Source organism: Bombus vancouverensis, chromosome 17, assembly GCF_051014615.1.
Source record: "Bombus vancouverensis nearcticus chromosome 17, iyBomVanc1_principal, whole genome shotgun sequence".
In the NCBI taxonomy this organism is placed as follows: Eukaryota; Metazoa; Arthropoda; class Insecta; order Hymenoptera; family Apidae; genus Bombus; species Bombus vancouverensis.
The window spans coordinates 7,793,845-7,817,179 of NC_134927.1; the positions used below are offsets into that span (position 1 = coordinate 7,793,845).

Sequence of the window (23,335 nt, forward strand, 5' to 3'; positions counted from 1 at the left end):
AAAATTACAGAAAAGTTATAAAAGAATTAAGGGGAAAAAATGCCATATACCACACGTACCAGCTCAAAACGGAAAGGTGCTACAAAGTAGTTATAAGAGGACTGCACCCAAAAATTAACACAAAAAAACTAAGTGACGAATTAGCACTGATGGGCCACCAAACAAGAACTATAAACAATATTACAAGGTACGATACGAAGCAACCACTACCGCTATTCTTAATAGAATTAGAACCTAAAAATAACAACAAGGAAATTTTCGATATTAAAAAAAATCTTAAACACACTAATCACAGTCAAGCCACCCAGGCAAAAAAAGACACACCACAATGCATGAGGTGTCAACAATATGGACACACTAAAAATTACTGCAACAGGAACCCGGCGTGTGTCAAGTGCGCAGAAAAGCACCTAACAGCGAACTGCCCACACATGGGAAAAATAAACGACGTAAAATGCTACAATTGCGGTGGAAATCACCCAGCGAGTTACAAAGGCTGTCTAGTAAGAAAGCAACTTCAAGGCAAACTTTTTCCGCCGCTTCGTAACAGGACACACAACAATCTCCACACGCAACAGGACAACACAGAACCTACGTCAACACCAAAAACACAGCACGCAAGGAACAATAACCACACTAACATCAACACCGCTAGAAACTGAAGCTACGCGCAAGTAGTCAACCGGTCGTCACCCTTAGACAATCAAGAACAGAACAACCACAGCAACGACACTACAGAAATCAAAGAGTTAATAAAACATTCCATAAAAAACACCGAAATACTCATAAAAATGATAAGCGAACAAAACGAACTCCTCAGACAGCAAACACAGCAGATAACAGTCATGTTACAATTACTTACTAACATGATGAGCAAAAAATAAAAATAGACACGCTTAAAATAGCAGCCTGGAACTCTAACGGGCTACAACAAAGGGCCCTAGAAACTAAAACATTCCTGTATAGCAATAACATCGATACACTACTCGTCTTAGAAACACACCTCACAATAAAAATCTACATAAAAATACCGCACTACACCATATACGACACCAAGCATCCCTCAGGGAAAGCACACGGAGGGACGGCAGTAGTAATAAAAAACGATATTAAACATCACCTACACAGCCAGGTCAGTAAGGAACATATACAAGCAACTACCGTTACCGTACACACTAACAGCAACCAACTGCAGTTGTCAGCAGTATAGGTACCGCCGCGACACAAAATCACAACGCAAATGTGGGAAGACTACTTCCGACACTTAGGTGACAAGTATATTGCAGCGGGAGACTATAACTCAAAGCACACACTATAGGGATCAAGAATCACCACACCTCGAGGCAGAACCTTGGAAAAATACATTAGAAATAACAACCTCAATATATTATCCACAGGAAGACCGACATACTGGCCGACAGACCTGAGCAAAATACCTGACCTGCCAGAATTTGCAGTTACAAAGGGACTAAACGCAAATAAACTAAACATAGCATCCAGCCTCGAGCTCAGCTCCGACCATACGCCCATAATAATTACATACAGAAACAAACCAATACTTTATAGCAGCACAGAGAAGCTATGCAATAAAACCACCAAATTCAAAGAAACATTCAAACATGCAAACATTCAAAGAAATAATAGAGAGCAAAATCAGCTGCAACATCCCACTGAAAACACCTGAACACATCGATCAAGCAGTAACAACACTCACAGAAACTATCCAAGAAGCAGCAAGGGCAACCACTATACCTGAAACAACCAACAGACAAACAAAAACAGTTCCACTAGACATCCTCGAAATAATTAGAGAAAAAAGAAAAGCGAAAGCAAAATGGCCAAAACACAGAACAAAAGAAAACAAAAAACACCTAAACAAACTCACAAAAGAAACAAAAAACAAAATAAAAGAGCACAAAAACAACGAGTTCACAAAGTTCATCGAGCCACTATCTGCTCACGAGAACTACAACTACTCCCTATGGAAAGCCACAAAACGAATAAAGAAGACAACAAAAATTGTACCAGCAATCAGAAGAGCAGACAACACATGGGCAAGAAGCAACGAAGAGCAAGCTGAAGAATTTTCCAACCACCTGTGCAGCACATTTACCCCACATAAAATCAACAACAGCAACCACAATATTCATACGGACGAGGATGCGCTAACCACTAGTGCACCTACTGACAATCACTACACCATACCCAAAGCAACAGCACAAGAAATCAGAAACATAATTGAGAAAACAAAAAACAATAAAGCACCAGGAATCGACATAATTAACGCAAAATCTTGAAAAACCTTCCGCCAAAAGCGATAAGACAAATCACAATAATAGTAAACGCAATACTAAGAACACAATACTTTCCAAAAGCCTGGAAACTGGCACAAATCATAATAATACCCAAACCAGGCAAGGACCCACACGAAACCAAGTCCTATCGACCAATCTCACTACTTCCGGTGTTCTCTAAGATACTAGAGAAAATAATCTACGACCGGATAAAACCAAGAATAGAGAAGAATCAACTAATACCGGATCACCAATTCGGATTCAGAAACAAACACTCCACAATAGAACAAACGCACAGACTCGTCAATGAAATCCTACAGGCGCTGGAAACAAAACAATACTGCACGGCACTCTTTGTGGACATCGAAAAAGCATTCGATGAAATAAACCACACTAGCCTACTACAATCAATCAGGAAACAGTTCCCGGGGCAGATATACCAACTAATCAAATCATACCTAAGCAGCAGAAGCTTCACAATAAAAATCAAAAACACACACTCGGAAGCTAAAGAAATCAAGGCAGGAGTTCCGCAAGGAAGCGTCCTAGGACCAATTCTATACACATTATACACGGCCAACATACCAACAACTAACAACAGGAAAATACTGACATTCACGGATGACACAGCTGTACTAGTCAGGCACACTAACCCTGCAACAGCAGTTACACTACTACAAGAACATATCACAAAAATAGAAAAGTGTCTGCAAAACAAACAAATAAAAGCGAACACTAGTAAGTGCAATCACATACCATTTACACTTAGAAAAGGAAAAACACCAGATATCCAACTGAACGGCGCCCGCATAGGGCAAACAAAGCAAATCAAATATTTAGGAATACATTTAGACACACACCTTACATGGAAGCATCACATATAATCAATAATAAACAGTATACGTGAAAAAAAGGAAGCAGATGTACTGCTTAACCAATAGAAAATTTAAATTAAGCATAATGAACAAACTAGGTATATACAAAACAATAATCAAACCAATCTGGACATGCGGAGTGCCACTATGGGGGACGGCAGCAATGAGTCACATAAATAAAGTAGAAACAGAGCAAGCAAAAATTTTAAGGACAATAGCTAAAGCTCCATGGTACGTCACAAATGAAGACTTACGAAAAGATTTAAAAATTCCAACAGTCAAAGAGGAAATCGCTAGATATGCAAAAAAGTATAAAGAAAGACTTGTAAGACATCCAAACCAGCTGGTTGCTGAAACGAATAAAACCATAATAGTAAGAAGACTGAAGAAGAAGCATCCCACAAACCTCACAATAGAAATAAAATAAACAACTTGGAAGATAGAACCCCGCTGGTGTATCCATCCACATGTTATGTTATTATACCACTAAGCTATAATATTTTACCAAATGTCCTACTGGACAAATTGTAAAATTTAAATAAATAAATAAAAAAAAAAGGAAAAAAAGGTCGCGACGAAGCGTATGTACCGACAGGCCTAATGAGACATCGATATCTCTACGATCTTTCCGCCGAATAGTTGGAACGCGTGCGTAGTGGAGGTAATGAGAAGCGACAAGAAAGAAACAAAATGGATCAAGAGGATAGTTCAGTTGTGATCGAGAAGCGAGATTGGTCAGTCGAAATCGAGAGTAATACGTAAAAAGTCGGAAACAAGAATCATGAATAAATTATCGCCCGTACAAGTCGCGTGTCGAGTCTTATAAGGAAGTCATTAAACGAGTTAATGATATACCGTTAAGCAGTATGCCTAATATTTCTTTGGCACTCTACACGGCCTACTAAATCACCTCATTATATTCAGTTGCCAGAATTATCAGCGAATAACAGTTAAATTGTTGGCATTCTAATAAATATCGGGTCCTTTCTTATATTTCGTTCAGTAATTTTTATTTTCAATGAATTGACGTCATTCCGACCCTCAATAAACCTAAGGACCCACCATAACTTTTCACTTTTCACTTTCCTCTATTCAGCATCCTCTAGTGCTATGTCCACTAACATATTAAATTCAATTATAAGAGCCTTGCTCTAGTGTGCATATCTATCTCATCTTCGTGCGACAAGTTGTTATCTACGATTTATACCTACTCAACAGTGTAACTTAAGTGTTGAAAATATATAACTTATAATTCTGTGAATCACAGTGTTATACTAACTGAATCACTCCTATTATCTTAACGGAAATCAGGGAATCGATCAACTCGTGGTGTCCATTATCATAATCGTAACGGGAATTTACGACTCCCTTTGACATCTCTCCTCGCTATTACGTCTCCCCGCGATTGGTCAAAAATACATATATGTCTAAGAGATCGTTTTTCATTTTCGAAGTAGTTTTAGGTTAGTAAAAGAAAGAAATAAATATTGAAATGCTTGTGCGTTATAGAGACTGCTGATCGCCGTGATGTGTTTATAGAAGCAGTAAGTAAGCAGACGCACCATGCAGATACAACGTTGCCATGGGCATGCGGGTGCAGGCAAGATTCAAAGTAATAGTAGCAGCAATTATTTCTAAATATCTCGGAACCTAAGGCCGAGCGGCGGTTATATGTATAGGAAAATGTTGCTCGGAATGTTGAGTTTTATAATAAATTTAAATATCAGCAAATTCGGCCGTGCAGCCTTGCTTCTGAACATTTACAGAGTATCATTAAAAAGCTGCAAATTTTTCTAATTTGTTTGCGTAAGCAACGCCATACGTCATTCTTCATTTTATAATCCATTATTTGTTATATATTCCATTTTCGTTCCTATAGTTCAACAATATTAGAAAAATGTTTTCAGCTGGAGAACGATTTCCGTACGTTACTTTACTACATACAGTATGATAATTATGCTATAAAATGTCGTTACGTATACCAACTTATACTTACAAATACAGGATAAATTATTCTGTTCTAGACTCTGTTTTGTTTTTTACTTCCTCATTAATATATGAATGACAATAACGAAAAAATTTAATACGTATATTTATATCTTTAACCTCCACATACACATATCATGTAGCTAATGTTAGAAAAGGTATAACATTTATGACGTAGAAGTGCAGTAGTATTAGGCGTGTAGAAATATGAGAACTAATTAAGTTTGTGCTGCAGTAGAATTAGATTCTATGTTTATTAAGTGAATACACATATTTAAAGAGATATTGCATCCTGCAACCGTACGCATCAAACAAATCGCAAACATTTTTTAATTTATTTGCGTAGGCGAGAAATGCCATCGGCAAGGGGTAATGAAAACAAGCTATGTTCTTTATATCGTATATTATTTTGTATATTCGACCGTGGTTCTTTAGAAGGTAACAAATTTCTGCGTAGATGTGGCAATTGATCCAAGTGAGCACCATGTGAGCAGTATATTGAATATACAGGACATTGAAATAGTGTTGGAGTTCGAACTGAATAATGTAGTATAGACTGCGTGAAAACCGGGAACGGGGAAAGTGGACTAGGAAAAAGAGTGTGATCAGAGTGTGCTGCGAATTCTCAACTAATTGGCGATCAGTCAGGTTGCAACTGATCTGTTGCTATCGCGAACCTTGAACGAGAGTAACGCTCAAGGTGGAGGTAAATTAAAGATTCCGAGTAATAGTATGTTTAGTTTAATTATATGCATTCTTTAGTATACACGAAGAAAGTCACTAGCAAGTTAAGATACAAAAGAATGAAGATGTTTATTTAATACGGTTTAGTATAACACAGAGTTTATGACGCTTCGATGAGGACTATTTTAAGACTGCCTCAAGGAGGTTCGCCTGGTCCTTATATATTAACTCTCGCGCCCCGGCTTTTCCTTGTCACCATAGATTGTATGGAATGGGGATCTGTTCCTTTCAATCTTGTAATTGTGTAACTTCGTGGACGCATATTCTCTGATGATGCTGATTGATACCTGATGTTTATTTTTGGGCGGATCCTTCGGGCACTTAGGGTGCTTATTATCCTCTTGGTGAGGTCCGCATCGTAAGGTTTACAACTTGGGAGGTAGGAAATTCGGACATTTCCAAAAAAGGCAGTTGTGCTGTCCATGTTATAAAGGGACGGAACGCTCCGAATCCCGTACATATACCACTGCCAAGATTAACGATTTTCCTTGCACGACGTGGTAATAGAAGGATGTAATATCTTTCCAAGATGCTTGGAATAAATGTCGCATTCCTAATCGGGATAGACGCCATATTGATTCAATAAGGGCTAAAGGCGAATTTAAGCTGTTTCACACTGAAAGGGCACTGTTGATGATTCCTCTACGGTAAAAATGAAGGATGAAGGCAGGTATATTTACACCATTTCGATACGACATTTTCACGGAATCGGTCGATAACGTCATTGCGTTCCGATCATCTCTGTGTTCACGCGTCGTTCGAGTAACAGTCTCGCCGATCTTTGTGATAAAAAAAAACGAAATGTTAGAGCTCCTGTGTAACACCAAGCACTCAGTTGATCAGTGTGAGGACCTCATCGTGTATATCGTTGCGCGTAAATCCGATCGGCAAACTCGCGCGGACCACAAGATCTCACTGGGCGTTTTCTTGGCGCAAATCACTTACTTCACAATCGAATCGTTCCGCGCGGCTCCTGTGCATGCTCTCAAATTGGCGGAAGTGCTGAGTTCTGTGTTAGCGATCGAGACGACCATAATTAGATCACGGTGCGTGTACCAACTTTGATTAAACATTGTTTATATGCTTTATCATATATTAATTACTTATGGAAACATAAATCCTCTCTACTCGAAAATTTAATGAGACGTTTTCCGATATGCTGTTATGGATTTTAATCCGTAAGCAGTTTTAATGTCTAATCTATGATTTTTCTTACAAAACATCGCGCAAGATGGTTTACGTTCTCGAATGCCATAATCATCTTCCCTACGACTTTTACGAGGTAAGCTGCTGACCTACTTTTGTTCGTATAAGCAACAAAGCGCAATTTTTTAGTTCCCGAGTTTCATCTTATTTTAGCATTAAGAATCTGTATCGAAACTTATGTACGTTATCAGACGAGTATCGATATTTTCGTGGTGATTCAAGTACTGTAATTGTTTAGTATGGATTAGAAAAGAACCAATAACGATAACTGATACCTTTGCATTTGATATGTGGCTCATGAAAGTATTCGAACGCTTACATGTGCAAACTTGAATGCCCGAAATAATGTATATTAAAGTAATTTTCTTAGACAGGCAGATGTCAAAAGGAAGATGGAATTCTTAAGATTATGTCAGTAAAATTTGAAAAGGATTCAACAACGTAGGTGGGAGTATGATACATTTATTAGAAACACGCATTGTAAGTGACTTACAAAAGTATTTGAACTCTACATATATTATTAAGTTATTTAATATTAATATTTTGTTGAACTACCTTTAGCAGCAATAGTATGTTTTAATCGACGTTCCATATTGCAAACCAATGATTTTGTAAAGCTACACTCAACGGAGTTCCATATTTCTACAATTTTATTTTTCAATACTTGCTTTAAGATTACCTAAAATTTATTTAACCTTTTTCCGATTTCAGCCCATAAATTTTTAATCGGATATATGTCTGGACTTTGTGATAGAGTAATTAACATGTGTGATGTGTTATGTACGGTCCATTCTCTCACAATTCTAGCAGTATGCTTAGGATCATTATCTTGTTGGAACTGGAAAACTTCCAGTAATCCTAGTTCACGGGCACTTTCTTTGAGGTTATTCTTTGATATATTTTAATACTTATATTTATCAAGTATTCCAGCAATAAATATCAGATTTCCGGTGCCACTGGCAACCATGCAACCCCACACCATGATCGATCCATCTCCGTGTTTCACTGTTTGATGTAAATGTCGAATTTCTAATTCCGTATTTGGTTTTCTGCACACATAATTTTGACCATCTGAGCCAAAAATGTTAAACTTTGACTCGTCCGAAAAGATGACTGTGTCCCAAAATGAGTTATCTTTATTAATATAGGTTTTTGCAAAAGTCAATCTTTTCTTATGATTTACCGCATTAATATGTGCCTTCTTTCGCGGTACTCTGCCATGGATATCATTGTTTCGTAAGATTCGTCGATATAATTCCGGGTGAACTTCTTTATGAAACATCAGCTACCATACTTGCGAGTTGAGGAGCGGATGTAGTAGGATTTTTTTTTAATTCGCGAATGATAACTTTCTCCTCTCTTAAAGTCGATTTCTTTTGTCGACCTGATCAAGCTTCGTTTGCAAGTATTCCCTGAATCATTGATTTTTTTACGATTTAATGTATTGTGGACTTACTTCTGTTCACAATTTCGGCAATCTCGTTATATGATATGCCGTCCTCATGTAGTCGGAATATCATTTCTCTTTCACACTTTTGTTTCAGACCTTTTGGTATACATTTTAAATACTATTCTTTTTTTTTTTATTTATTTGTTGAAATTACAATCAATTCTCGCGTTGAGAATTTTCAGTAATTTTTCTGGCGTGGCGCAGTGACATGGCTGTTTATTTACAATAAGTTAATACTTATTATAGATAGGTATAATTTATAAGTATTATAAGTAAGTGCATATGCTTAATATGGATAACTAAATGAATCTAACGTTTAGGTCTAGCAGGTAGTGCCTCTTCAGCCTGCGAATCTGGTCCGTCGTATCAAGTAGTAAAGTGATTAGGGGGTTTCGGTGTTTGTTGACTCTTTTGCTATATCTGTCGCTATATTTTGCTATTTCCTCTTTGACTGTGGGTATCTTGAGGTCGCGATGGATGGTTTCGTTGGTAACATACCAAGGTGCGCCTATTAAGGATCTTAGCGTTTTCGATTGGAAGCGTTGAAGTATTTCAATGTTGGAGTTACTTGCTGTTCCCCATAGTTGGATTCCGTAGGTCCAGACAGGTTTTATTACGGTCTTGTAGAGGGTCATTTTATTCTGTATGTTTAGTTTGGAGCGTTGGCCCGTGAGCCAATAGAGTTATTTTAGTTTGTCCTTTCGTTGCTTCGTTTTATCTGAGATGTGTTTCTTCCACGTTGTCTCCTGTCCAGGGTCATGCCCAGGTATCGGACTGAGTCCCTGCTAGGAACTGTTGCATTGTTGATGGCGACCTGGGGGCAGGTTTGTTTTCGGAGCGTGAAGGTGACATGTGAGGATTTCTTTTCGTTAATTTTGAAGCCCCATTTATGAAACCATTTTTCCATGGAGTCGAGACTTCGCTGGAGAGTGGATGAGGCTATTACCGGGTCTGCGTGGGTAGCTAATAGCGCTGTGTCGTCTGCAAATGTCGCTATTGTTATCTCGCTTGATATAGGTATGTCGGCAGTGTAGATGGAGTACAGTAGGGGTCCGAGGACACTACCTTGGTGTATGCCGGATTCTATTGGGAATGTTGCGGAAGTGGCGTTTAGGCATTTAACCATGAAATGTCTATTGTTTAGGTAGGATTTTAGGATGGAGTTTAGGGGTGAGGTAGGATCTTTTTAAGCTTGTATAGTAGCCCTTCATGCCATACTTTGTCGAATGCCTGTTGGATGTCTAGGAAAACCGCTGAGCAATATTTTTTCTTTCCGAGTGTTTGGCTGATCGTATGGGTTATGCGGTGGATTTGCTCTACTGTTGAATGTTGTTTTTGGAAGCCGAATTGGTGATCTGGGAGTGTTTTCAAGTTCTCTAGGAGTGGAAGGAGTCGATTCGTGAGCATCTTCTCGAATAGTTTAGACAGGGTAGGTAAAAGACTGATTGGGCGATAGGAGCTGGTTTCATATATCGGTAGTCGTCGAACGGAAAACCGAACACATGGCCACCAGAAACGACTGGTTTCCCCCAAAAACGAAGTCACCCCGTTCCACGCTGGTGGGAAACTTCCCCATGTCCTTCTTCATTAGCAAGGGTCATAACCAATCAGCATCGCGTATGTTTACCCTCACCTCCTTAACGAAAAGTGTGAGCAACGAATCCGTGTTCTTCACCCTAAGAGCACAACCACACCAAGCTTTCCTCCGGTAAAACACAAGGGCGAAAAGCTCAGTCTCAATCAAGCATCTCGTCAAGCAGGCAACAATCCGAATACAGTGAGTCGACAAATCCATCAATATACGCGATAATCCGTCTAGAGACTCAGGTCGCACTCATTCGTAGTCATCTCATAGCAAATATTCATTTTGTGTTGCACCGAAGTTGTTGGTTTGTGAAAATATATAATAACCTGTTAGCAGCAGCGTTATCTTTCATTTAACTACCCTTATTATCCCAAAAGAAATAAGGGATCGAACGATTCGCAGCGTCGATTAGCAAATCGTAACGGGAATTTACGACTCCCGTTGGTGCGCTTCTCCGAGATCGTGTCTCCCCGCGAACGTGCGAAAACACTTCTATTGCTACGTTCGTTGCTTGGAGGTAGTCTTTCTGGAATGATAGAAGGGCTTAATACTTGTTTTGATTATGATTCCGGTGCCACCGTGGGCCTTTCCGCTGGGGTGTTGGGTATGGTAGAATTTGTAACCATTTATTTTCAGGTAGTTTTTGTCGGTGAAGTGAGTTTCCGATACGAACATTACGTCGATTTGCTGGTGTTTTAGGAAGAGTTCTAGTTCAAGTTTGTGTTGCGCTAGACCGTTGGCGTTCCAAAGAGCTATGCGCCTTGGTTTTATTTTGCGTCGAGGCGTATTAATTTATCCATGATGAGTGTTAGTAGCGATAGCAAATTATTTATTTGCTCTGATTGTTTCTCTATTAGCTTTTCAAGCCTAGAGAAGTTGTCTGTGTTAGGCAAGTTGGGGACACTATTTTGGGAAAGATCCCTTTGGCTATTCGGGTTATTTTGGATGCCTTGTACTGCTTGGGCATAGGAGGTTGAGGTAGTGATGAATTTAGTAGGACTGGGTGTTTGGTTGGTTACTTCTTTTGCTCTGAGTTTAGGGTACCTGTTTGTGTACAGGGTTTTGTAGGCTGAGCAGCCTTTATAGTTGACAGGATGGTCACCTTGACAGTGGATGCATTTCGCTGGGGTTTCCGGTGATTTAGCGCACTGGTCAGTGGAGTGAGTGCCTGCACAACGCAGCGGAAGGTATGGTTGCAGTATTTCTGCGTATGACCGTACCTTTGGCACCTTTTGCATTGCACTATTTCTTTTTTCATAAGCGGTGGTTCGAATTTTACTATTGCGTTCATTAGGCGACTGATATTGTAGATTTCCTTATTGTTAGGCTTTTGTTTTATATCTATGAAAAATAAGGATAACGGGTCTTTCGAGACTCTATGCCTTATATTACTTACGTTGATGACTTCGTGGCCGAGATTTGAGAGTTCGTATTTGAGTTCGTCTATGTCTGCTGAGTGGTGGATGTTTTGTAGGACCACCCGGAAAGGCCTTTCCTGTTTGAGTTGGTAGGTGTGGAAGTTGGCGTTCAGGGTCTTAAGTATCTTGGTGAGTTTTCTGTAAGCTTCTGGGTTCCTCGGCAGTATTTTTATTTTATTCTTATTTATCTTTAAGTTGTAGTCCTCCTTGGAGGTATCTCTCTCTAAGACTTGATCATTGTTTGTATGTCGATGACGTCATCCACAAATATTGGTGGGGGAGGGGGATTCTCTGTGCTTGTGGGTTTGGCGGCGGGTCTGCGATTTCCATGGCGTCGTTCGTGGATTGCTATACGGCGAACCTGTTGTGGGTGTTTATTTGTATCGTTGATTGTTCGTTCCGGGTGTCGTTCATGTCTGGTTTTGATGTTTCTATTTTCCGTTTCTTTGTAATATTAGCGTCGTTGGTGCGGAGAGTTCTGCTACACTTCTGCCACGGAGGAGGTAGCGCGGGGTAGTTGCGAGTCTGCTCCGGAGAGCCTGATCGCGATTGCTGGGCCATCATCGAGCTAGTTAATTCAAAATGAATAACTAGTCGTGAAGCTATGAGGCTAGTATTCGGGTTCGGGTTAGGTGCGTGGAATTGTCTTCTCCCTAAAGGGTAGAAAACACTTGGCTGTGTTTACTTTCGACGGTTGGGCGACACGTGTTGTTTTCGGACAACACTGGGCACTAGAGACACGTCTGCACGCTTCGGCACTCCACAGCGAACTGTAAATATTATTGTGCTCATTTTTACGTTACTGTTACTGAAACGATATCCTAACATTAAGTGAACCTATCAATATTTTCATTTAGTAAATATTTTTACATTCGGTGCAAAGAAAGATGAAAAACTATCATTTTATTACAGCGTTCGAATATATTTGTAAGACACTTATCATGAATGTTTCTAATAAATGTATCATAACTCTTGTCTATATTATTGAATCGCTTCAAAATTTTGTTGATATAATATTGAGACTTTCCCGTCACTATAGATACCAAATTGTTATAACCAATTAATTTAGTACACCTCATTTTGTTAATTGAAATTTGTAAATGGAAGCGTTCGAATACTTTCGCGAGCCACTATATATCGATAAGAGATTGAAATTTGTAGATAGATATCGATAGCATCGATGCAGTATCGGTCACATCGTTAAATATGTGTTATAGAAATACGAACTGGTGGTTCGAATACGCATTCATAATATACGTTTACAAATATATTAAATATTTATCAGTGTCTTTTCATCCAAAGTTGAGTCGTCACTAAGATCTTAATGTGAATTGAATTCAATAGTGATGAATCTATATCGTTCTCTAATAACTGTTTTCAATAAAGTTGTCACGACCAGTACACTTCAAAACCGATGGGCTGAAGACGGAGACCCACCAGATGGCAAAGGAGTCCACGCGACAGCAGGAGGTCCAGAATCCAGACCCGACAGACCATCCCTACTTCATAAGATAACCACTTGTGTGGGTATGCGACCAAGTTGTAAGAGCTCCGGTCTTGGAAAGTCACTGCTGGAGCTCGGAACTAAACTGTCATTAGTGTAATCAAGGTGTTAGTAAATAAAATCTCTTTTTCTTATTTTCATCTTCGATTTTTTACGTGACAGCATCAGCGTGATGCCATCGCTTATCTGCTGTTTCTATAAACACATCATAGCTGGCGTGAAATGATCTACAGAACGGATGAACTCGTGAAAAAGCGGAGAAGTTTGTCAAAACACGTAACGACGAAAATGGCACTCAATGTCGCAGGCTAATGGCCTCGCGCGTTTAGCGGTTCCATTCTGCAGAGTGGCAGGCGAGGCACTCGCCAACATTAAGTGCCATTACCGTTGTCACGCGCTCAGAAGCAGTAACAGGGTAGACAAGAACTCCTGCATGCCACACCTATCGAAATAATAACCAGATAGTAACGGAATACTATAAAAACCCTACCAAATTAGCGCTCGATACCTCTTTTGTTATAACACTCTGAACCGACACTCTGTTGGATTCGTACAATAAATTTTACTACCATATCTAAAGTACAAATTCCTTTTTACCTCATTTGTGAAACGTTTGAACTACGCCGCGAGGAGACACCGGCGATCTGTCAATTTCATGATTTCTTGTGTCTCCAAAGTGACCGTTTTGTCAAACCGTCTAGCATTTACATTGAAAACAAAACATGATTTTCCAGCTTTTTCGATGTTTGCTTAGCAAAGGTGTCTGTTCTATCGCGTACTGGTGTTATATATTCTCAGTGTTATATTTTCTACACCTTTAATTTTTGAAATAAATTGGCAAATCTAACCAAAAAGCGTTCTAATCGTCCTTAAATCATTATCTATACACATTTAAATATTTATTATCAATAACAATATATATCATTTTATTCAAGAGAGTCCACAGAATTTTTTGTCCAAAATGCAACTTGATCGCTGCTACTATAATAGCACAAAATATCTGCGAAGTTAAGAATTTGAATTTTTCTCACATTTTTTCTCAAAATTGAGTTATTCAAATTCTGCGAGTTCAGCAAAAAAATGGTTTTTAGATTCGTATTTAGCTCAGAAACATGCATAAGACTCAGTTATTGAAGATTGTAAAACTAGATACGTGTTCAACAGTGTATTCATATTGAATTTAGATTATTCTTTCAATTCGGCCGTCATTAAAGTCCGATGGCATCAGCCTCCTCAAGGTGCGATGTCCGGATTGATCAGTATTATTATTTTTCAGGAACAGGGTTCGGCTTTATGTAGTTTTTAACACCCACCAATATGTGTAAGACTTGTGCGTTCAAAAGATTTTTTTACATTTTCCAGCTAGTTTTGGGTTAGTAAAAAAAGGAAAAAAAACGAAGTCAGTATTAAACAGTTCGCCCGTTATAGAGATAGTTCGCAGGTCGCAGCTATGTGTTATACACACACAACAACAGTAGATGAGTGGTCACACCATGCTGACGCATGCGTTGTCTTATAGGCCAGATTTAATATTGTAGTAATGGCAATTTTCTATAAATGTTTCGGAAACTTAGTGAGTTTACCACTCATATATATAGGAAAAATATTGAGTTTCACAACATACTTAACTTTCCTAAAATCAGGAGGGCAGCCCGTTTTATCCACAATCATTAAGATTAAATATAAAGTATGATATAACAAAATCCTTAATTAATTACCTATTTAAGCACAAAATATTGAGAATAATTCTTAAATTCAGTAACTTATAGAAACCTCTCAATTATATTAGAATATTCCGCTATTTGATCTTTAAATTCTAAAGGAAAAATACATGAACATTGAATCATGGATGACAAATAGCACGGCAATTATTCTCTTCTTTCGTGTGCAGCAACGAGTCTCTTTAAGTGACGTGGTGGTATAAGAGCAACGAAAGTTCTTGGTAAATTGTTTCTTAATATTCTAGGAGTATGAATTAAATCTATCTTGTGATCATTTAACATAGAGTATTAATGCAAAAATCATTAGCCCCAATCATCAACGAGATCAACCGGAAAACATAAAAACGTATATTCTATTGTATAAACGATTAAACAATAAATGAAATTATAAATTTTGTCAAAAAGGAAAGAATTTGTACAATTTCATACTTGCATCCAATCATTTTTAATTGTAGTTATAATTTTTAATTACATTTGAAGTGTGTTTTTAGTAAATAAATGGTAATGTAATCAACACTTAAAAATAGTTCACCAGAACGGCAGCGAAATACTTCTCGAATTATAATGCCAATAATTTCATTATGACATTCATTCCTTATTAATGAACATATAAAGGCCTTCGGTAATTTTTATTTTAATATTTGAACATAAATGGTAAACAATTTAGATTTTATGTGAATTTATTTTCTATTAATCTTTTGTTAATTTCAATGAATATATGCATATTAGAACACCACCTCCCATACAGTGTTATTATGTGAAATTAAATATGTATTATATATAATATGTCGGAGAAGGAAGGACAGCGGGATTTCCCGTCTGGAATGTTGGGAAAACCCCCAATACCCTAGTACAGACTTTTACTATAGCTACATTTAAGCAATAAAAAAAATAAGAAATAGTTTTAATGTTCCAACCTGGTTTTATGACGATAGGTTCGGGTTTAAGGTGACATAGCGGGTCACTAGACGTAGCCACGGTCACGGGAGGGACGTGTACCTGACAGAGGTATGGAATGATTATATGGCTCTCCTTAAAAGCAAAGATTGACCCGAGAAGTGGGGACAGGAGTATATAAGGGCAGTTTCATTTGGATTACGAGTTAGTTAGTTAGTTAGTTGTTGGATGAATTGCTGATTGAGTTATCGAGAAAGTTACTCGAACCGTGTATTATGTTCGTACTCGTCATCGATTAATTGTCTGAACTGTAACCAATTCCATTATTGTAATAAACTACACCTGTGTTATACTACATTAATGGCTGCGTCCCGTGAAGAATCATCTGACGCCCGCAACCTTGCTCCCAGCGTTACTCCGACATATATAATAACTTTGTTTGTTAATTACGAACATACGAATTTTCCAATGTTTGTTTATATCTCTCCTCGGCGCATCCTTTATTTTATTGACCAGATATGTCGTCATGAAAGTCATATCTTTAGATACAACTCCACTTTCGGCGACGTTTAACTGCGCAGCTGAATCAGTACTTATAGCGTCCCCAAGCGAATAACCTACTAATTTAGGATTGAATTCCTGTATATAGGAAAATTCATCTATGAAAGAAGTACTTGCATTCATAGCAATAACACAAATCAAAACAATGTAGATATAAGAAATGTAGAACCTTTAAGAACATTAGGGAGAGTCAGACACTGTCGCCAAGTTCCTTGACTTGCCTTCTATGCCTCTATTTTCAATGTTCATGTATAAATATAACGTATAAATTGAAGTAGCTCCGGGGTCGATTGTTAAAGAATCATCCATTGCGGCAATGACATCTATGTCTCCGGGTATTAAACGATGAACCGACTCGGGAACTTTCGAACACCTTCCGCCTAAACAAATTAAAATAAAGACATTAGAATACACACGAACTTCGAAAGATAAGCATCAATTTTACTATTCTTCAACTACAGTTGGGTGAGGAGCTTGTAGTATTACATATCTATCTTCAAAAGTGATATTAATAAAACAAGAATATGAATGGACTGGAAATCACTTTGAAATTCTTGTAGTCACTACAAACCATAAAGAACAGCGTTCTTCACTGAAATTTCCTGCTACAGAAATTTACGGATTATTTCCTAAGATAAATTATACATATTATTAGAAATAAAAGAAATCTGTGATTTAAATTGAATAATAATTTGAATGAATAAATACGACAATATATTTACATATATTTATATATTTACGAGTGATAGCATGAAATATTTGATAACAATAATCATAAATTTGGTTAAATACCTGTTACGTTTTACGGAAAAGGGACGTCTGTTGGAACTTCATCTTGAAATTTATTTTCATGCCATAATTCAGACATCGTTCATCATCATCATTTTTTGTAGCTACAAAATAGTCTTTTTAAAACGTTTTACGAAAATATTTTTACGGATAATGTTTATGCGAAAATTTCAAAATTCCGATCATGTAATGCAAAAGATATGTGAAAGTCTCATCGTGTTCGAACCGCTCGCATATCAGACAAAACTTCAATCCATGTGAATTAGCGTCAGCGTCAGCGTAATCAGATTTAATATTGTGTAAATTAGAAGGAGAATTGAATGGGTTATGGGTTGAGCCAGAGTAGTGCAATAACACTACCGTGAAATAATTTTCAGTGAACCTATTGATATACAACATGTTGCACTATGTCGTACCTGTTTCTCCGCAACGTACACACTTGATAGCTTCAACGCAACTTCGTACGGTTACAAAGGCAAATAACCCGCGGCTATTGAGTCTTACGTTAATTTCTGCGTGAGACGAAGACTCAGTAAGGACCTCGATAGGACGCTTGAACTAAGTCGATAGCAGGCGAATCGAAATCACTCAACCATGAGATGTCGATGGCATAATGTCAAAGAATAAATAATAGAACATAGGGACATTGTTTAAGGGATCTAGCCACGGTGTGATTGTCAGAGACCGCACACCACTTAACACAAAATTTTGTAGCCTCAAAGAACCAACAAAAATTCGTTTTCTTTTGTCGCATATAAGTGATAGTAACTGTAATTTAACGAGTAGAGAAAATAGAATCTCATGCAACCGTTTATCACACTTAGCCAACGGAATAGGCAGATCTGCCCTCTGTGAAAAACATCGTTTCTTCTTTTCCTTTATTGTTATTATCAGTTATTGTTTACCTGGGATGGTTCCCAATTAATTGCACTACTTTGTCTGCTTTTAAAAAGTACGGTATATAATAAAACATACCAATTTAGTAGTGTTAAAATTAATCCAAAAGTTAAACTATCAGTTATGACTAAATAAAGTTATAATCGAACGGTACCACATTGTAAAAGAATATTAAAATGGATTATAAATTTTTAACTTCACCTTCAAGTCGTGCTATTTATCTTTAGTCATCTTTGATGTTTTTAATTTTACCTATATTTTTTTATACCTTTATTACATACTTTTAATTTGATTTTTTGTATAAAAAATATGTGAAATTGTTAAATAAAATCATTACCGCAAAATATACTTAACCATATAAATAATTTTTAGACTTCTTTCTTTTTTAAATAGTGAATATTAATCCTCGAATTTGCGCGGAAAATGCGCGGTGGAAACGTATAGCTCGCTCTGGCGCGCACTGTTGGCTAAGTGTTTAGGAAAATTAACGATATGATAACAGACAAATGAAGCCAGTTTCGAGTTTCCACAGTGACTTTTTTATCTTTGTCCGATTATAAAGATAAAGAAATATAAATACTTGCAAGGACTGCTAATTGCTATGCGTATTATCATGGGCCTTGAGAGCACCGCATTCAGTCTAAACTGTTATTATTTGGCGATCGTTACTCGTAAAAGATTTGAAACTATTATGTCACATGATCATAATGTGAGATAAGATATGTACATTGATCTGATACTCCCATCTCAGTTATCTTATTTACATATGTATTTGCATTTACTTCGTCAATAGGATCAAGAAAGTTAATGAATTAATATAGGCAAAACTTGAGCAACATGATTTACATAATATATACCTATATAACTATATATAACTATATTGTATATACTACCTTTCATTCTTACTATACTTCAAGCATACTATAGAAATTGTATAAAAAGAAGATCTGAATTCTGATTTTTCCCAAGAAAAATATTAAAGACTTTTAAATGCGTCGAAAAGAGAAAAATAACTTTTATTGTATTCATAAAAATTCAGTAAAAAGTTTGAAATAGTTTCTATTTCTATACCAGCTCCAGAAAAGAAAAAAGGTACCTCAATATGACAGTATTTTACCTTTTTCTTTATGTATGTCGGCCTGTTTCTTGGAAATGACTTGACCAAACGGAACTTTTGGAATCGTAAAGAGAATGCTCTCCCGTTCGTCCCATTAGAAAAGTGTTTTGCAAGTACGTTTTGTAAATTATTTTTTATTGCAAAAGTTCATTGTTAACTATTGTAATTGTAATTTATTGTTTACAAATTTCATTTATGTGTATTTAGTAATTGCTCTGCAGCTGTTGGATTGATAGCAAAACAGCAACCTGACAGAGTGCTTTGAATATGTGTTACGCCACGAGGCTCACCATAGACCGTGTCTCTTGTAACGTCAACAAATATCTCCAACCGACTCAGAAAACTTGAACCGCCTTGCATACGACTCCAACTCACAAAACAAAGGATTATGATTTCGGCACGTAGGCATAAGATAAACGAACATCTAGAAAGGTCTTGATCGAGGGTTCAGTCTTTCGGTAACGGTCTAGTCGTAAACTTGTACTCTACCAGTGCAATTTTAGACTTAGTGCAGAGACAGAACGAAAAATTTCGACAACAATTTAACGTAATAAAAAATGCATTAAGATTAGCCAACGAATAAAATACAAAACGCGTTGACGAAATAGAAATATTAGGTAGAAACCTCTCTCGTGTTAAACTATCACAAATAGACGTAAAATCAAGTGGATTCGGTTCTGTGATGACTAACGATGACATATCAGTATTAAAACACGATACTAATCCATCTCCACCTATGTCACAAAGACCATCAACATACATCCAACCGTCCAATCCAACAACTACAAACTTTGGAAATCTAAACGCTGAAATTGCATTAAAATGTATTCCGATACTAAACGAAAAAGATGATATAGGTGTAGAAGATTTTATTCGTGAAATAAAAGAAATGAGAATGATGTGTAGCGAACAAACGTTATTATTAGAAATTATCAAAATAGAGAAAATTCTAGGAAAATGGCAATTCGCAATATCCACATTAACGAATTCGAAACTCTGTACGAAGCATTAAGACGTAACGTAGCTACTCAAGCATCAGTAAGAGAACACCAAGATCAATTAAGAGAAAAAGGGAAGGATTAACCGAAAGCGTGCAAAATTATAACATTAGATTTCGACGTGCTTTTAACAAACTTCAATACAGCATTAACAATGAATATAAAGACGAACTAACTCGACGAGCGATGAACGATCGACTATACGTGCGCTCTGTGACTGACTATGTAAGAGGCCTTCGTTCAAAAATAGGACAAGTGCTATTGGCTAATCCCCCCCCCCCAAACATCATCGACGCAGAAAAAAAGCAATGGACGTGAATGAAAAAAGCAAAGCAAAAGATACTTTCGCGAAAACAACGCCCGCAGACGGATGACACGACAAACAACCGCTCCGCCATTTTATCGTAACCAGAAGTCGCGTCCAGTAGGTAACCGCTTCACGATTACAAGTAACATGAATAACAAAATTCCACCCACACAAAACATTCAACCAAGAATGAATAATTTTACAAAGCTTGAGAACCGACCATTAAACGAAAGTTCTCTCATGTGTAATTCTATGTGTAAGTTATGTGTAATTCTACATGTCGAATCTGCTGTTCCTCGAATTATATCTAAATCAAAACGGTAGTTACCGACTCCAGAAATAAATTGTTTCGATTATTTCGAATTTCGTTCGTTAATTTTTGAAACAAGACAGACGATGTTGTGGAATAGTTGCAGAAACTTGTCGTACCTTTCTACAGCGCGGCATTATTTTGAATATATCAATATGTCGTGTTCCTGATATGTTTACGACGACTGAGTAGAATAAATTTGGAAATTTGTTGTGTCCAATTCAACACAACACTATTTTTAGATTCTAAAGTGCTGTATCCTTGATGTTTTGATTCGTTAATATAACCGTATAGCTACCGTTAACTAGCGTATCAATAGAATTGATAAATAAAATTTCAAAATCAGCTTCGCCGTTATATGCAAGAGTAATAGCACGGAGAGGATTAAAGTTTTCTTGGAAAATATAGTAATTCTCAATATCATCTTGATTGTTGGCAATAATAGTTAATAAATAATATTACTCTAGTAAATGTGGTGCAAGACCGAAATCGCAAAAAAAGTGTTACAATGTTTAGCTTCTCACCTTGCTTATATGTGTTGTCGATCGCACTCTTGGACTATCGTACGAAGATAGTGTAGTTGTTAGATGATTAACTATATTAATCGTTGACGATTGGTTTTATTTTTAATGCTTCGTTTTACTTCCTGACTTCCTTACTCAAAGACTATAGTAAAACAATTCACAGGTTCGCAAAGAGTACTGATCTTCTGAACTTCATATTAACTGTCGACCATTGCTGTACTCAACTTGACTGACTCTTGCTTACTTAATGGCTCAACCCTTAACAAATTTTTAACCGAGTGACTCTTACGGAACTGTGTAACTGAACTGAATAATTGTAGTCTTGATAACTGAAGTCTTGACAAATTTTTAACTCGCTGACTACTGTCTCTAAGTGGCTACACTTACTTACAATAAGACTATCATGGGCTAATTGTTACGTGATTAGTCAATACTAGCACGGAGTTTTGGTACGTGATTATTTCTGCGAGCGCTGCATACTTTGGTTCTGCTTGTATCCTTCCAGAAATATTAGGGTTGCAGCTGATGTGGTTTTCCTGGAAGTATTATTTAAGCTTCCCTCTTTCCTTTACTAGCTGTACTCTGCTAAACACGTAGTTACCTTGCTTATACCGGTACTTGATCCTTTGGCGCGTGCTAGTTGTTTGTCGCTGTTGATGCTGTGTGAAAAGGTCATAGCAACTCATCTTTCATTATCTGCCTATTGTATGGTTTATTGTTATGGGGAGAGCGCGTGCAAGGCGGTACATGTCAGTGGACGCCTCATTGTTTCTTGTTTCTATTTCGACATTCTTATATTTTAAATTTGTTCAATAATAATGTTGTGTCTTGGGTTATTGATTTATTGCGATATTTAAGTATTTGAACGCGTCGTATCTCTTATTCCCTTTAAGATTTCTGTTTTTAATTCCATATACCTAGAGTTGTGGCTCGTGCTAATCGCGAGTTACGGCGTAATACGTCACGGCTCGTGTGGAGCGCGAGACCTCAACGAACGAAATCGAACAAATCATGAGCGCCAGCTTACCTTATACAAGTCGTAGCAAAGGAGATTGTGACATTCGAAGTCGCAATCCATCCTGCGTGATGTTTTCTAAGAAAAATTATCGATTATAGATTAAACTTTTTATTTATTGAAATCTATAACGCCGTATCACAAATATGAGTCCTTTTGCTTCGATAAATAATTAATAAATAAGAGCACATATAAACATTGATATACAGATTTCACATACGCACCGCAATCGTCCCGTTCGCGGGTGGCCACAGAAAAATCACATACGAATTAAGTATTCTCGACATCACTACACAGCACCCAAAAAGCAAGCTACCGAAACGTCCTGTTTTGCAACCAAGTTTTCAGGATAGAAAAAAACAAACAAAAACAAAATCACATAGAAGCTCCGCTCCCCCAGGAGCTTAAACCTAAAAATCATATTAAACACGAAAAATGTAAAGCGCCGACACATATTATAGCATGGCTACGTCGTACCGTTGCGTATCGGTATTTTTGCCTAAAACATCACTACAAAAATTCACCGTTTATTGTGAACACCAAAAGGTATTTAAAAATCTGTATCTTGGGTTTAATAAACATCTTTAAATAAAAAATAAAATAAATATTCTCGACATCATTCTTCTACGACATCAGGAGGTTTAACTCAACTTCTTCTACTACATTAGGAAAGTCAACTTCTCCTTCTACGACTAGGAGAGTCAACTCAACTGTTTCTACGACATTAGTTCAGTCTACACTCGAGCAACATCGACATATCTACTCGTACTTGATCTCACCTTCTTTTTTTTTTTTTGTTAACGTAGAGGAAATCCGCACGAACACCAGGTCGCTCCTGGGGAAAAGCGGTGTGGTAGTGCCGGACTCCAACCGACTAAAATCTCCACGATGACCGTCCCGGCTGCGATCGAGAGGGGCCCGGGAACCGGTGTGAGCGATACACCGCCCCCCCCCCCTCGCCCATCATACCGGATGCCCTACCGGACTGCTTTGCGGCCGGGGGCGCTGAGCTGCCAGCGCCTAAGACTTGATCTCACCTACAGATCAGTCTCTCTATTACGTCTTCATCCGTCAAACAATCGTCTACGACATTTATATCACACGTAACGGCGTAACTCTTCATTGTATTAAGTTGTT

At 37.5% G+C, this 23,335-nt stretch overlaps 1 pseudogene; it reads right to left on the bottom strand.

Annotated features, from left to right (window-relative positions):
* The window catches only part of LOC117159300 (phospholipase B1, membrane-associated-like), a 106,386-nt pseudogene extending 89,277 nt beyond the window's left edge, over window positions 1-17,109 (bottom strand).
* Between the last annotated feature and the right edge of the window lie 6,226 nt (window positions 17,110-23,335).